The 14,926-nt window shown below is 46.1% G+C and overlaps 1 protein-coding gene across 8 annotated transcripts in view; it reads right to left on the bottom strand.

Moving 5' to 3' along the window:
- Positions 1-14,926, bottom strand: part of MGAT5 (alpha-1,6-mannosylglycoprotein 6-beta-N-acetylglucosaminyltransferase) — a 325,037-nt gene that overhangs the window by 291,728 nt on the left and 18,383 nt on the right. The window contains exon 1 of one of the 8 annotated variants that reach the window (XM_074399904.1): positions 112-10,894. The exons of the other annotated variants lie outside the window; for them this stretch is intronic. The gene's annotated coding sequence lies outside the window, so the exon portion shown is untranslated. Of the gene's footprint in view, positions 1-111; positions 10,895-14,926 lie in introns of those variants that run through there. 8 annotated transcript variants of the gene reach the window in all.

The following is a 14,926-nucleotide window of genomic DNA, read 5'->3' as shown; positions in this document are numbered from 1 at the left end:
TACGGGTCTTAGAGAGGCCACTTCCTTGGATGAGATTTAGAGTCTCAGGGGTGTGGTCCCTGTCCTCTGACTTCAAATAAAAAAGGTGTTGGGAAGATAACGGAGGCTTACCACCAGCATACACAGCCCAAGAATCGAAGCCACGGACAGCTCTGTGCCGGCAATGGGGACACCTGGACTGCTGGAACCACTGGGTTTCTCGTCTCCTGTGACGGGTCTAATCAGGACTTCTGCAAAACGGGGCTTGCCTGTGCCCTCTGACCTGCATGTCTGGACACAGCACAGACAGGCCAGGGGTGGAGCCTGGCAGGATCTGGAGAAGGACAGAGACCAGGAAGAGGAGGGAGGAGCAGAGCCACTTCCTTAAATAAGTCGCAGCCTCTCGTGTTGCAACAGTGGCGAAAACATCCACACGCATTTCAGAGTTTTGAAAGACTTCATCTGAGATGGGTGGAGAGGGCCAAGTGCCCCTCTGAAGCTCTCTCCTGTGTGCCATCCGTTCCCCGACCTATATTCCATTTCTCCCGTATTCCTCCTCCTTACTTGCTGCCTTAATTGGTCACAAAGTCTATGTACTATAAATTGAAATTATTAATAACAGCTGGTGGGTGAAAAACGCTATGACTCTTATTTATAGAAGTATGAAATTAAGTACCTCTTGTTTCGCAGGGCTCTCGGTATTTCTTTCCATAGGATAAAAAAAATTAAATAGGGCATAAGAACAAACAGCAACATCCCTGCTCCTGCCCCTATGGAAGGGGCTGAGAAGCTTCTAATGATGAGGGAAAGGAGGGGGAGGATGGAGTGAAGAAGCCCATGTCTCTGGGTCTCAGCCCCCAGAGCATTAAGGCCTTCTCTTCCCAAGGAACCAGAAGCAAGAGTTAATATGTCACTCAGTGAACGCCACTCGAGAAGTATAGTCAGTTGCCTGCTTTAAGGAAATAGTCCTCGAGTGGCCTGTAAGATGCTGAGTGAGTGGCTTAATCACCCAGCAGGGTCTAGCAGGCAATACAGAAGACTCCTCCGAGACGGCAAGCCTGTAAAGGAAAAGCATTATCATTTGTAACCGGATTAATAACAACACGGGCTGGAAACAAACAGACAGCACTGGATTACGTTTCCAGCCTCTTCAGGGAGACCACCAAGTGCAATGGAGGGTTTTAATTCTTTGTTTTTAAACAAGAGAGCATCTCCCACCATGTGACACCAAGAACCCTCTCCGGGGAAATCACTTCTTGTGCGTTCGTCCTGCCAATGACAGGAGGCCTCAAGTACAGGGGTCAAAACAGGTGGTCAGGAGAAGATCTGGGAGGAATTTTACAATTCCAATTTAACAATAAAAAAAGAAAAGATGACCAAGGGTCTCCTGATTAAGCCTCTGCACTTTAAAAAGGGATTAAGGGGATCAATATTCCCAGTTTCCAGTGTTCTGTAACTTGTTTCTTTTTTTTTTTTGAGACGGAGTTACACTCTTGTTGCCCAGGCTGGAGTGCAATGGCGCGATCTCGGCTCACCGCAACCTCCGTCTCCTGGGTTCAGGCAATTCTCCTGCCTCAGCCTCCTGAGTAGCTGGGATTACAGGCACGTGCCACCATGCCCAGCTAAGTTTTTGGATTTTTAGTAGAGACGGGGTTTCACCATGTTGACCAGGATGGTCTTGATCTCTTGACCTCGTGATCCACCCGCCTCAGCCTCCGAAAGTGCTGGGATTACAGGCTTGAGCCACCGCGCCCAGCCTCTGTAAGTTATTTTACTGCTTGGGGTCTTGATTAAAAATGTGGACTCTGGCCCAGCATGATGCCTCAGGCCAGTAATCCTAGCACTCTGGGAGGCTGAGGTAGGCAGATCATTTAAGGTCAGGAGTTTGAGACCAGTCTGACCAACATGGTGAAAGGCCTGTTTCTACTAAAAATATGAAAAAAATTGCCAGGCATGGCAGCGCATGACTTTAGTCCCAGCTACTCAGAGGCTTAGGCAGGAGAATTGCTTGCACCCAGGAGATGGAGGTTGCAGTGAGCCAAGATCACACCACTGCACTCCAGTCTGTGCCACAGAGCAAGACTTCGTCCCAAAAAAAAAAACAGCGGCGGGGGGTGGTGGTGGTAACTCTATGCCTGGAAAGCGGATGCCTAGAGATTTCCCTTTTTAACAAGCTCCTTCAGGCTTTCTTACGCCACTGAGGTTGCCAAAGCGTTGCTCTATTTCATTAATGTACTGCTGACCTGCAGCTAAAGTCAGAGAACGATTCATACTTTTAAAACTAAGAAGATAAACTCAATCACATGTGCACGTAACTTGGAGACAAACATAGTTACCATGTTCATCAGTCAAGTCTCTGGCTTCCCAAATTTTTCAACAGATAGTTCATTATTTTTTAAAAACTTTAAAAGACATTGATTTTACATTTACTTCATTTCCTTTGGGGAAGACTAGCAGTGCAACATTTGGAAAAAGAAAGAAGAACTGAAGGTCCCACGGTGGTGAGCGGGTCCCATAGGGCATGCATGAGTGAGGTCCCTTGGTGGTGAGTGGGACCTCAGTCACTCATGCCCTACAGGCCACATAATTATGCAAAATTCAGGCATGCCCCAACCTTGAGCCTTTCCAAACCTGGGACTGAGAAGGCCTAGAGGCAAGGGGAATCCCAGTGTACAGAACATGCAGGGGTGGGGTGTAGATTTGGCACCAGCCCAAATCACAACAGCCTCAGATTCAGACTTCTGATAGTCTCTCCCAATGGAGTTCTGGAGCCTCAGAGAACCGAACAATGGCGCTGAAAGCAGAGGACATTCGTCACATAACTTTGAACATATATTCATTACCAGGCCACACCACCTATAATGGGGGTCTGGTTGGATTTGGAGTTGGGTTCAAGGCCACACAGATATTGAATGAGCCTTGTCAGTTCTTATTAACTTAGTATTTATACCAGGTTTATAAACTCTTGGAAATGTCCCCACATGCTTATCGACCGATATGTGCTATGTCTCCATGTTTTTGCAACTCCCATTATCTTGTGAAAAGCATGACTATATTCTATTATGCTTCCTTGTGTTGAAAAGCATCCAGTTCTTAAACGTAAATATTTAAAACTGTCTATGACGTTTATAACCCTGGGTTATGTATTTTCTTACTTTTTAAATACACTGAAAGGCTCAAATTATGGAGGTAGCCACTCTTCTCTTAAGCTCTGAGAGGCCCAACCTACAGAGCAGCTGATGAAGCAAATCCAGCACCAGCGTGGTCTTCTACCTACCACAGAGGAGAAGTGGAAATCTCCAGGCACAGGTGTCAGAAGAAGCAAGGGAGGGGGTCTCCCAATTATTAATAACATCTCCTCGGCTGGTGTCGTCGTGGCTGTCTTGCCTGCCCAGGGGCACCCAGGGACTGTGAATTATACCACTTCTGGGCATGGGGAGCAGAAACCAGGGGACAATTAACATAGAGAACTTCTCTGCTGGACACCAGGAGAGCCAGAGCTCAGGAAAATATAGCATCATGATCCAGAGGGTTTGCTTTTCAGTATTCCTCCTTCTCTCTCTGCCTCAATGGCCTTGCTGATGCTTCTTTAAGATAGAGGTAAACACACAACCATCAAGATGCCATGAGGCCAGGGAAAGGAGCATTTACATCCAGCACCTAAGTGCTCAGTACTCTGCCAGGAGCCTCACACTGCTGACATCTGACAGCCTCCCCGCCTGTTACCTGGTGATTATCTTGCCCAACCCCCACCCCCACCCATTCTCACCCTCCAACCAGCTAACTCCTGTACACACCTGGCTCCCCTGCCTGCTGGCTTCGCATTGGTTCAGCCAACCAGGCACCCAGTGGGAACTGGAGGAAGGAAGAGAGAGGTCCGGGTATTTCTGGCTCAATCTCTCATTGGGTGCCACATCTTTGGGTGACATTCTTCTTTGTCTCCTCTTCCACAGTTCCAGATCTCACTGCACTCCCGTAACTCTACTTCCTCCCCAGACCCTTCAGCCCTAGAGGTGACAGGGCTTTTCCACTGTTGTCAGTGTCTTGGTGGATCCCTCAACCTCTATAATTAGTCTTCATTCAAACCATCTGAGGTGAATTGTTTCCTGCCAGAAACTCTGATACTGACTCTCATTTTCAACATGATTGCTTCTGCAAAAGAGATGAAATGCACAGATGTGGGTCTATAAGCACGTGGGGGCATTTCCAAGACTTTATTAACCTGGTGTAAGTACTAAGTTAATACAGAAGAGCTGACAAAGCCAACATCTGTGTGGCCTTGAACCCAACTCCAAATCCAACCAGATAACTATGGCAATCCCAGGTATGGGTGTAGAGCCTCTAAACTCTGTCTGTAGTAGGTGCATGGGGATTTTGTTTTTTTAATCATCCTTGCTTTCTACCACCTGCTTGCAAGTAGAAAAACCTCTAAGGGACCTATAAAACATTTTCTCTTCTCTGGGGAGTAGAATCCACAAGGAAGATAATGGTAACAGCTGCCTGTCACTGATCTTGTACATTGCACAACAGTCCGGTAAGGAAGCTTTCTTTATCTCCATCTAACAGATGAGTAAAAAGATTCACAGATGAATATGCAACTTGCCTGGGCGTGACCTCAACGCTGTTCTTTCCTTTTCAGTGCACTATTTCTTAAAAGGAAGAAATAGTAACCACAGTCTCCAAGTTACTCCTGAATTGAGCCTAGAGGGATAAGTCTCCCCAAGCAAATCAAAAACACCAGGCCAGGCATGGTGGCTCACACCTGTAATCCCAGCACTTTGGGAGGCCAAAGTGGGCAGATCACCTGAGGTCAGGAGTTTGAGATCAGCATGACCAACAAGGTGACACACAGCCTCTTCTAAAAGTACAAAAACAAAAATGAGCCAGGCATTGTGGTAGGCTCCTGTAATCCCAGCTACTCAGCAGGCTGAAACAGGAGAATTGCTTGAAGCCTTGAGGCAAAAGTTGCAGTGAGCCGAGACTGCGCCACTGCACTCCAGCCAGAGCAACAGAGACTCCAAAAAAAAAAAAAAAAAACCACTAAAGAAAGAGAACTTTAATTTTAAGGAATAACTGCTAGCTCAGAAAGCTCTCTACAAGAGAAGTGAAGAACTGTGTACAGTGTGTCTATGTGTATAACATGTACAGTATAATCTCATCATGGATAATGTCTAGATATGTGTATGTCTACAATGATGGTTTATGCACAAAACTTGTCAACAATATTTGTTTCTGGAAAGGTGAGCGAGCCATGCTCTTCTGTACAGTTTAAATTTTCTATCATAAGCACGAAACTTAATTTCTTATCTAAAGAATCAGAAAGGAAGAAGAGAGGGAGGAAGTCTGGTCTGTATTAACACTTAGACCAATGGTTCTCAACTTTTCACTGCACACTGGAATCCCCTGGAATCAAGTGCAGTCACCAGGGCCCAATCCTGAGATCTGCAGTTCATTGGTCTGGGGTATGGCTAAAGTGCTGGAATTCTTAAAACACGCCCAAACGATTCCAATGGGCAGCAAGGGTTGAGGACCTCTGCATTATCAGCCAATATAAAATTTAGACCAGAGGGGACAGAAGACAGAACAGGGGTCTTAACTTTGGTATGCTCTGGACTCTACCAGCTATCTGATGAAGCCCGCGGATGTTTCCTCAAAATGTCTTTAAATGCATAAAATTAAACACCAAAGATTATTTAGATGTCATAGTATTTTTCCACCGTGATACGATATGAGTGCTTCTTTATTAATACACCAAGTAACAAGATCTAAAAATGGCTTTATTATCTACCATCATTTTGAAGCAGTGATGAATGTAAAAAATATTTAGAGATCTCTGCAACAACTGAATGTGATATGGACTTACCGATGACAAAGGTCAAGGTACTTCTAATACTACTTTGGTGTGTTGCCTATATTCACAATGAAAGAAAATGTCAAATTTCAGTTAGAACTCAGGGTATACTTTTTTCCCATCCAAGCTTACAGCCTTCCTGGCATAGAGGTGGAAGGAGGAGGGCAGGGTGCCATCCGTGAACAGGGTCACAGGACTTGCTCGTCCAGACACTGGTTCTATTACCGGGTGTAAGACCTCAGACAGAGGAAAAGAAAAAACAAAAACAACTTCAATCACATGCTAATCTCCATTAGAGGCTCTTCCTTTTTTTTATTTCCCCTTTTTTTTTTTTTTTTTTTTCTGGTCACTAACTCTAAGGCTCATTCAAGACACACAAAAAATGTGCATTTTCTGATAACTAACTACAGTGTATATTTTAATTATGGCAATATTTTTCAAGTACCACTTCGTGTGAAAAGATCTGTGTTTCTTCCACTAAAAAGACTCGACTGTGTTATCTGCCTCAACACATCCATCACATGAATGCCAGTATCTTGGGATTTAAAAGGGGGCTTTTTGAAACTTTCTAAGTGTTTAATCAGTAGGTTCCTTTTCATATAGAGCTACACTCTGCCTGCATAGACCCTGAACATGTTTTTTCTTTCATCTAAATTTGAAATAGCATTTACTATGTACTCGGCAACTATTAGACTTTCATTACAGCACCGGGTTCTCTTCCCAAATCAGAGTACTCAAATGCTTACATCCATGCTGTACCATTATCCCATTTTACTAATAAAGAAACAAAATGACTAAGAACTTCGTAACAGCCTGATGGTACAAAATCACTTTCTCAGGAAAAAAGAGAGTGAGAGAGGGCAAGAGCCCAAACTACATTAACATCCGTGTTGAAATTCCAGTTGTAAATTAAAAGGGATTTTTAAAACTAAATAATACAACATTTTCTTTGGGTGGAAAGGGACTACCACACCCACTTATCCTTGCAACAAACTAAGCTAAGAAACTCCAAGGCCTACTTTTCTTCATAGCCACACTTTTCAAATGACTTCAGAGAGACTTTTTAAATTCCTTCCATTCATGAAGTAATACAACACTCCAATGAAACGCAGAAGAGAATGGCATCCCCAGACCCAGCATGCAGGCACATGGCTGTGGAAGAGCAGTGGCCAGTCCCCAAAGCTGGAAGAAACCCAGCTGCCAATGCGGGTACCCCGTGATGCAGGAAGCGCTGGCCTATGTAAAGCAGCACACAAGTTAGAGAGGTTCCCCAGGCCAGCATTATCTTCAAACTATACATTTCTCATTCCCTAACTACCAGAAGGCATTTCAAATAAGCCTAATCAAACGTTTTGTTTTTGAAATAGGGTTCTGCTCTGTTGCACAGGCTGGAATGCAGTGTGCAAGGTTCCTTGAATTGACTGCACTATGGAGTACACCATCGTCAAGCCACGGTGACCCACGTGTACACCTCCAGATGGCCTCCTGGAGCCAGAAAGTCTAAGGTAACAGAGAAACTGCAAAAGGAGAAGAACAGATACCTCCTGCAGTGCCTGATTAACCGACCTTGCGACATTCAACCTTGTTCCTGCCTCAACTGATAAGTCAACCTTGTGACATTGGACCCTGTGACACCCCCAGCCTGGCTTGCAAAAAACGCCCTAAACTGTAACTTTCCACTACCTACCCCACCAACCTATAAAACCAGCTCCTATCCCACCAGCCTCTGCTGATTCTCTTTTCAGATTCAGCCTGCTAACCAAGGAGTGAATAAACAGCCCTGTTGCTCACATAAAGCTTGTTTAGGTGGTCTCTTCATTCAGAGTGCACTTAACACAGTGGTCCTATCATAGCTCACTGTAGCCTTGACCTCCCGGTCTTAAAAGACACTACTACCTCAGCCTCCTGAGTAGCTAGCACTACAAGCTCATGTCATTACATCTGGCTAATTTCTGTATTTTTTTGTAGAGACAAGGTCTCACTATGTTGCCCAGGCTGGTCTGGAACTCTTGGCCTCACGAAATCCTCCCATCTGGGCCTCCCAATGTGATGGGATTACAGGCGTGAGCCACCAAAGCTGGCCTAGTCAAACATTTTGATTCTGAAAACTCATTTCCTTTACTTGCAATGGGGTAGGGGGAGATATAATGGCATTTTTTTTTTTTTTTTTTGCCTCCTGTGAAATCAGTCCTCATTAAGGAATTTAATAGGGGTGGGGAGGCTCATAATGAATGAGTTATTTCAACATCAGACAAACACCACACTAAGTAAGAATGCCCAAAACTCTCCTTAAAGCAGAACAAAGACTGCAAGAGGCCGGGCATGGTGGCTCATGCCTGGAATCCCAGCACTTGGGGGGGTCGAGGTGGGCAGATCACAAGGTCAGGAGATCAAGACCATCCTGGCTAACATGGTGAAACCCCATCTCTACTAAAAATACCAAAAATTTGCCAGGCATGGTGGCACACGCCTGTAGTCCCAGCTACTGGGGAGGCCGAGGCAGAAGAACCACTTGAACCTAGAAGGTGGAAGTTGCAGTGAGCCAAGATCTCGCCACTGCACTACAGCCTGGATGACAGAGTGAGATTCCATCTCAAAAAAAAATTTTTTTTTTTAAGATGAGGAAAGAGCCCACAAAAGGGAGATCACAAGGAAAAGACCAGGCTAACTCAAATCAAGGACACTTACAGTCTTAACAGGAAGTCTCAGCAACGCACATTTTGTTCTCAACTTTGTTTTCCAGCAGGATGTATGGGAGTGAGGTGAAGGGACAGGGATTGGCAGATAGGTGTTAGGAAGGAGACAGAACTGGCAGTTATTAAGTCCTAGCAAGTTTAAGGGACTTCCACATGTGTCATTAACTCTCTTAATTTTTCCCACAGCCTCACCAGATAGATTATCACCTCCTCAACTTTAAAACGAAAGTGGAAATCAGAGAGGTTAAGCAACGTGCCCAGAGGCACACAGCTATAACCAGCAGAGTCAGAATTAGAAGGCAGGTCAAACCTGCCTCAGGGCCTCACTCTTTTTCCTGCCCCTCACTCCTCGGATCTGGTTAGTTATTTTCAGTTCAAATGTCAAGGCTCAGGAAAATTGCATATCAGGTCCTCTAAAAAACAAAACACACACACACAACTTACTTTGGTTCTAATTCCTTGGAAGGAAGGGGAAAACATCAGTGCATATCCAAGAAGTCAGAGAGGAGCGGGGAGGAAAGAACAAACAGCCAAATTTTCCAAAAGACCAAGGTAGGGGTTGGAATGGATTCCAGAAAATAGTGGCGTTGGTGAGGATTCAAGTTCCACAAGTGAGTATTCAACAAATGGTTTGTGATCACTTTTAAAAGGTGGTCTGCACAGCAGAATGGATTTGGAAAGAACCAAGCAGACCAGAGTGATGTCATGGCCGTCTGTACTGGAAGAGACCTCTTGTTTGTCAGAACACAGGGCATCTGTTTCAACAAGCCTTAAGAGCCATTTCCCACATCATGACATCATCACTCCCAAGGACCTCATCCAAGCAAGGACCTTCCAGAATGATTTTGGTCCCATAGCTCATCAGTCAAAAATGAGCATGCATCCCTAATATACATGACTTATTTTAAAATTAAAAACATATTCTGCTGCCAACTTATAAATATGAGTAAAACTGAAGACCTTACTTTGTATGGAAGAAAATATACATAAATTAAAGCTTTTACATTTTCTTCCCATTCCCCAAAGGATTATCCTGAGCACCAACTGTTGGAACTTAGTGTGTGATATGGTTTGGAGCTGTGTCCCTGCCCAAATCACACATAGAATTGTAATCCGCAGTGTTGGATGTGGGGGCCTGGTGGGAGCTAACTGAATCACAGGGGCTGAGTTCTCATGAATGGGTTAACACCATCCGCTAGGTGCTATTCTCCTGATAGTGAGTTCGCTATTGTGAGATACCGCCTCACTCACTCTTCTCCCTGCTCTGGCCATGGGAACTGCAGTCTTTTCTTCACCTTCTGCCATGATTGTGAGTTTCCTTGTACCTCCCCAGAAGCCGAGCAGATGGCCAGCATCATGCTTCCTTACAGCCTGTGAAACTGTAAGCCAATTAAACCTCTTTTCTTTATAAATTACTCAGTCTCAAGTATTTCTTTAGAGCAGTGTGAGAACAAACTAATCCAGTGCCCTAGATGCAACACAGTGGGTGCCTGGAGCCCAGGCAGCTTCACGTTCACCACACATCCCTGACCCACCTTGTCCTGGTGTGCTGTCCTGGCCTCTCTCCCAAGGCTGATGACCTGCTCTTCCTCCCTGAGCATCCCAGAATCACTTCTTTCCATTTTCTCTCCCTGCACAGCCTTTTCCTCCTAAATTCCCTCACCTCCCTGAACTTATTACAGTATCTTCTTTTCCCCCACATCCCTGTCTTCCCACTGTAGTAATTACCCAGCAAAATCCTCATACTGCAACAGCAAACGGTGCCTTCATTTCATAGTCTGCCTTCTCTTCTGCATTCAGGCAGTTCAATAGTACCAGAAAGATTAAACAAATACACAGTAACCATATAAACATTGTTACCGTGTTACTGCACACTCACTACTTCTGCAGGTCTTCCAAAATACTAACTAGGATTTTTCTTGTCTTCAGCCAGATCCAGCTCCCTTTATCATCAGCCAACCATTCCAGTCCAGCACCACCCTTCCATCCCTCTATTTCCAGGTGCCTGCCTGATGTTCCACATCCATCCACTCAACCATTCCTTCATTCATGCCAATGCTTCCCAGGCACCCAGGATGCTCGGAGCACGCTTTCGGCTCACAGAGCCACTACATCCTAGTAAACAAGAACATGTCAGGAGTTGGGAAGATCATGAAAACGAAGCTGTTCCAAAACAGGAAGCAAGCAGGGGCCAGAGATACAACCCCCTTCACTCCCTGCCCACTTCTGCCCTCCAGAGTGTTTTTCCAGATTGAAGTATTAACAAAATCCACATGACATGGAATCAACCTTTAACAGTACACAAACTTAGTGGCATTGAGTATATTCACCATGTTGTGCGACCGTCACCTCTATCCAGTTCCAAAATATTTATATCATCCCCCCTCCCAAAAAAAACCCAAAAAACCCAAGTCCATCAAGCATTCTTCCCATCCCCCCGCCCCTACCAACACTAATCTGCTTCCTATCTCTGTGGGTTCACCTATTCTGGGTATTCCACGTCGGTGGCGTCATCCCATCACCACTCCAATTTGGAAACAGCTCTGCTTCCCTGTGGTGCTCTCCCCGCCTCCTCTAGGAGGGCCTGTCTCACATCTGTCCCCACACCCCCAGGCCCACTCCAGCCTGTATCTCTAAAATCTCGGAAGAGGCTCTCTAAGCCTTTGAGCAATTCAATCACCCTTGAAAAAAGCAAAACAGGGCCAGGTGCAGTTAGCGTAATCCTAACACTATGGGAGGTCAAGGCAGGAAGATCACTTGAGGCTAGGAGTTTGAGACCAGCCTGGGCAACACAGTGTGACCTTGTCTATCCGCCCCTTCTCCACACACACACACAAAAAGTGTTAAAAAACAAAACGAACCTGACCCTTCTTCCTCTGTCAAGACAGCCCCAATACCTTCCGTCCCTTCTGAGCTTCTGATTCACTCAGTGGGATTCGCAAAGGTCCTCAGAGATTTCCAAATTAACACAAGCAGTAAAAACAAAGAAAGCCTTGGCTCCCCAGTGCTCTCTGGTCATGTGACGCATGTGACCTCAGATAATTATTGGTTTTGCCCCCTCCATGCCTCAGTTTATTCATCTGTAAAATGGGGTAACACTTCACTGGATTTGTATCATGAGTCAGAACTACCTGAGTGCTCACAAATGAACCAGACACACTGTAAGGGCTCCAGTGCCATCACGATGGTCAAGATGACCTGTCCCGTAAAACCCACGGCCCTGCTCTGCTCAGGTGGGGCCAGGCCTCTCTGGCCATAGGTTCTCTTTGGCTCAGCCTGTAAATGCAGGCATTTTCCAAGAAGTGACTCTTCCAGGGTAACACTCTTTAGGATGGTATCATCTGGTCTCCTGACCTTAACCACTATCAGTGCTGACAACACCTAAACCACAGGGCTCCGCCCTGCCCCTCTCAGGCTCAGCACAGCTTTGCACTCACAGAGGAACACCTGGGCGACACGTCAGCAACCCTGGGAGGTCCTGAACTCTGCAAGACCAAAATTAAGTGTCATCCTTCCCTTGCGCTCCTCAGCCACCTCTCCATACCCCCTCCACTTCAAGCTCCCCTGCTCTCCCACGGGGACCACTGCGCTGGCCTCCCCTCACCCCCCACCACCCCACCTCCTGTGCCAGGCTTGCTCCTGTTCCCTCCTTTTCACACTGCAGGCAGAAAAGACCATCTGAAAACCAAATGTGCCCAAGCCATGCACCTTTCAGGCACTCCACTGCTCTCAGGAGCAAGCCCAAATGCATTCCCAAGGAAGGCTTTTCCCGACCTTGCCCCATCCCCAGCAGCTCCTGCCCTGTCCTCTAGCCTCTGGGAATGCTGACTGCTGCCAACGATGCTGCAGTTAGCCTATGCAGCCCCGCTGGCAATGTCTTTCCCACTCCATTCTCCCAAATTCTGCACATCGTTCAAGGCTCACTTCAGCCACCATCGCCTCAAGGAAGCCTTTTCTGATGCCCTGGATAGGACTAAGCCCCTCCCTGCCCGCAACTCACTGACATTAGTGTGGGTCTGTTTCCTCATTAGGCTGTAAGTGTCCTGAAGACCTTGTTTATTTCCTCCATCTACCCATCCCTCAACCCATCCATCCACCCACTCATCCATCTATCCATCTATCCATTCACTTACCCACCCAACTATCCATCTAGCCATTCAACAATAACGTCCTGAGAGCCTACCGTGGGCTAAGCAGTATGAATACAATAGCTAAAAAGACAGACAAGGTTGCTGCCCATCAATGGAGACAGACAACATGTGAATACCACATCCCCCCACACTAGTCCATTTTTCTGCTATAACAGTACCACACAGACTAGGTTATTTATAAAAATACAAGTTTATTTGGCTTATGGTGCTGGAGGCTGAGAAGTCTAAGACTGTGGTGCTTGCTGAGTCAGAACATGGTAGAAAACCATGGGAGACCAAGAGGGAAGTGGGCTGAACACATCCTTTCAATCAGGAACCCTCAATAACTCTCAATTACTCACCCATTCCCAGGATAACAGCATTAATCCCTTCACGAGGGCAGTGCCCTCATGATCTACCAGTTTTTAAAGGCCCCACTTTACTCTGCTACAATGGCAACTAAATCACAACATCTGTTTTGGAGGGGACATTTAAACCATAGCACCCCACAGCAGCCGCACAGCGTGGCTTCTGGAGCCGGCTTCCCCGGGTTGAAATTCTGGCTCCTTCACTTGTTAGCTATAAAACCTGGTGCAAATTACTTAACCTCTCTGTGCCTCAGTTTCCTCCTCTCTCTAATTAGAACAGTAGTGCCCAGCTGGCACTTGTTTTTCTGCTAATTCATTTTGCTAATCTATTTCACAAAGAGATTAAATCAATGGAAAGTATCCAGAACATTGCCTGGCATATCATAAATGCTTTGTACAAAATGAGTTATTCTCTGATTACTGGAGCAATGGGACTGTTTATGACATGGTCCCACCCTGGATGTGGGCACAGGTGTTATATTAACCTTTTTGCCCTGTTTCTATATAAAGTACTCAGCAATGTTTACTGTGTCACACAGGTAAGCCCTACAGGAATGACTCAATGGCTTGGCATTAAAGACTTTTAGAGCTGGCAGTCACACTGGATAACATCTGACCCAACTCACCCACTTTTGTGGAAGAGACAAAGGCTTACAAACTTAGTTAGCGGCAGGGAAAGCGTCAGCCCCAGGATCTCCTGACTTGCCAGCCAGTGCCTTGTCCCCCATTCTAAGCAGAGTCGTGGCGCCCATGGCAGCACAGCTGCTCCGCATCGTCCCATCTCTCCTTTCCCACAGTGGAACCGCCGTGGCTCCCACACCCAGGCCGCCTCCTTTTCCGCTGGCTTTGCCTTCTCATGCCACTCCTTTTTCTTTTTTGTTGCAGGTAGTTCTCCTATTTCCAGGCAAAGAGCTGGCCCTTCGTAAAGACAGCCAGAGATCACTATCCTCTTCAGGGAGTGGTTCACGCAACCCACCACTGGTGGCAGGTGCAGGCCATGACCGCCCAAGTCCCTCTCCAGGTCCTGCTGGTCACTCCTGACGGAAAAGGCACTTTTTCTTCATCACCTGCCAAGATTCACTTTACCTACTTTAGGATTCATGCTTTTCCAGGTGTTCCGTCAGAAGGCAGGTCCTTCCTAAACATGGGTGTAGAAGGAAGCTCTCAACTAAAAGCTATTTCTGAATGGCCCAGCAAGTGCATAACCAGCACCCCTCCCTCGGCTTGCTCTGGGTTGCCAGCAGTGTGACCTGGCCTGTGGATGGCATGTCATCCACTGGCACTGCTGACCTGATGACAAGTGGTAATCTAGCAGGGCTATTTTATAGTCTCCAGTATTTACAGAACCGCTCTGTTAGGAAACTTCGGCCTTCACACCTCAGCTGGCTTAGAAAGCTGCAAGAGAACACGACACTGTGAACAAATAATTCCTGGGGTGCTGTGCGAGGTTTTTCATTTCTTTTCATGGCTGGGCTGCAATATCATTTGTAAGAACCTTGCGCTTCATCCGTCTTCATGTCTGAGCCTCCGCTGGGTGTGTTTGCATGCCTGTATCTGAATCTCACAGAGGCACAAAGGCTTGTCACAAACCCCAGTATAGCAAGTCTGGGAGTGCAGTCTATTTGAAGACTAGGATTTTTACCTTAACATCTCAGAGTAATGGTTATACCGTACACAAAATAGCAGCCACAGCCAGAGTGCTAAAAACAAGAGTAGTACATTTGTATCTACACACCTTAACTATTAAAGAATTCATCCCCACTTCTGGATATTAACAGCCACAGGCTATGAAGATGTTTGCCCTGGATATGAGATTCTGTGACTCCTACTCTGTCTTTCTTACAAATGCTAAAGCAGACCCATTCTTTTAAACAATCAATTGAAAACCATTTTTAAGAAGGA

Source organism: Saimiri boliviensis, chromosome 5, assembly GCF_048565385.1.
Source record: "Saimiri boliviensis isolate mSaiBol1 chromosome 5, mSaiBol1.pri, whole genome shotgun sequence".
Classification (NCBI taxonomy): Eukaryota; Metazoa; Chordata; class Mammalia; order Primates; family Cebidae; genus Saimiri; species Saimiri boliviensis.
This window is presented reverse-complemented; position numbering and strand designations above follow the sequence as displayed.